Source organism: Triticum aestivum, chromosome 7A (genome assembly GCF_018294505.1).
Source record: "Triticum aestivum cultivar Chinese Spring chromosome 7A, IWGSC CS RefSeq v2.1, whole genome shotgun sequence".
NCBI classification, from domain to species: domain Eukaryota; kingdom Viridiplantae; phylum Streptophyta; class Magnoliopsida; order Poales; family Poaceae; genus Triticum; species Triticum aestivum.
This window is the reverse complement of record NC_057812.1, coordinates 121768191-121770743: the sequence shown is the minus strand read 5'-3', so window position 1 is coordinate 121770743 and position 2553 is coordinate 121768191.

Below are 2553 nucleotides of genomic sequence, written 5' to 3'. Positions count from 1 at the left end.
AGGCATGGTGGGGGGAGGCGATATTGACAGCATGTCATGTCCTGAACCGAGTCCCCACAAAGAACAAAGAGATAACTCCATTCGAGGAATGGGAGAAGAAAAGGTTAAAACTCTCTTATCTGCGAACATGGGGTTGTTTGGCGAAAGTCAATGCTCCAATTTCAAAGAAGCGGAAGCTTGGACCAAAGACTGTGGATTGTGTTTTCCTGGGATATGCTTTTCATAGCATTGGCTATAGATTCTTGGTTGTAAAATCTGAGGTACCTGACATGCATGTCGGTACGATCATGGAGTCGAATGATGCGACTTTCTTTGAAGATATCTTTCCCATGAAGGATATGGCTACCTCATCTAATCAGGAGATGCCTAGTTCATCGAATCAGGAACCAGTTACAATTACCGAACCTACAATTTCGATGGAACACTTTGAAAGTCCTGTGGAGGAGAACAATGAAGTTCCTATTAGGAGCAAGAGACAGAGGACTGCAAAGTCCTTTGGTGATGATTTTCTTGTGTACCTCATAGATGACACTCCCAGTTCTATTTCAGAGGCCTATGCATCTGAAGATGCTGACTACTGGAAGGAAGCGGTTCGTAGCGAGATGGATTCCATCTTGGCAAATGAAACTTGGGAGATAACTGATCGTCCTTATGGGTGCAAACCTATAGGATGCAAATGGGTATTCAAGAAGAAGCTTAGGCCTGATGGTACTATTGAAAAGTACAAGGCTCGGCTCGTGGCTAAGGGTTATACCCAAAAGGAAGGTGAAGACTTCTTTGATACTTACTCACCTGTGGCTCGACTGACCACTATTCGAGTTCTACTTTCACTAGCTGCCTCGCATGGTCTTCTCGTTCATCAAATGGATGTTAAGACTGCTTTCCTAAATGGAGAGTTGGACGAGGAAATTTATATGGAACAACCAGATGGGTTTGTACTAGATGGTCAGGAAGGGAAAGTGTGCAAGTTGCTGAAGTCTTTGTACGGACTTAAGCAAGCACCCAAACAGTGGCATGAGAAGTTTGAAAGAACTTTAACAGCTGCAGGCTTTGTTGTGAACGAAGCTGACAAATGTGTGTACTATCGCCATGGTGGGGGCGAGGGAGTTATCCTGTGCTTGTATGTTGATGACATACTGATTTTCGGAACCAATCTGAATGTTATTAAGGAGGTCAAGGATTTCCTATCTCGTTGTTTTGAGATGAAGGATTTAGGAGTGGCTGATGTCATTCTGAACATCAAGTTGTTGAGAGACGATGATGGTGGGATTACATTGCTTCAATCTCACTATGTGGAAAAGATCTTGAGTCGCTTTGGCTATAGTGACTGCAAGCCCTCTCCAACACCATATGATGCTAGTGTGTTACTTCGAAAGAATCGAAGAATTGCTAGAGACCAATTGAAGTATTCTCAGATTATTGGCTCGCTTATGTACTTAGCCAGTGCTACAAGACCTGACATCTCTTTTGCTGTTAGCAAACTGAGTCGGTTTGTTTCAAAACCAGGAGATGTGCATTGGAAAGCTCTAGAGAGAGTTTTGCGTTATTTGAAAGGCACTGCAAATTATGGAATTCACTACACCGGGCATCCAAAGGTGCTTGAAGGGTATAGTGACTCAAACTGGATCTCAGATGCTGATGAGATAAAGGCCACGAGCGGTTATGTATTCACTCATGGAGGTGGCGCTGTTTCTTGGAAGTCTTGCAAGCAGACCATCTTAACGAGGTCAACAATGGAAGCAGAACTCACAACACTAGATACAGCTACGGTTGAAGCAGATTGGCTTCGCCGGCTCTTGAATGACTTGCCGGTTGTTGAGAAACCTGTACCGGGTGTCCTTATGAACTGCGACAATCAAACTGTGATCACGAAAGTGAGCAGCTCAAAGGATAACATGAAGTCATCAAGACACGTTCAGAGAAGGTTAAAGTCTGTCAGGAAAATGAAAAACTCCGGAGTTATTGCGTTGGATTATATCCAAACGTCTAAAAATCTGGCAGATCCTTTTACTAAGGGTCTATCACGTAATGTGATAGATAATGCATCGAGGGAGATGGGTATGAGACCCACAATATGAGTTGTTCACAGTGGTAACCTATTCTTTGTGATCGGAGATCCCGTGAATTAGATGTGGAAGACAAGCTGTTGGTCAACTGAGAGGAGAGTATCCTTACTATTCACAATACCACTCCATGAAGATGCAATACTCTCCTAATCTGCATGGCAGGTTGATGTATATCTTAATGTGTTCTAAGTGGCTTATTTAAGCAGAGGTGTTATCCTGCAGAACATCTTTTGAAGAACACACCTATATGAGTCCGATTGTCAAACGTCGCAATCTATGAGAGTAGGGTTCTCTCTAGTAAACTCATGAAAGGTCACGGAGTATGACGCATAAGCTCCACCCACGGGGAAGACCCAAGGTAGTCACTATCGGTCAAGGCTTTATGTGAAGCTAGATTCGCAGAAAACTTGCAGTTCAAGGCCCAGTCCACTGTTCAAGTTGCTTACTAGTGTAGCATAGAGTTCTAGGTGGAAATTCAACTTAACAG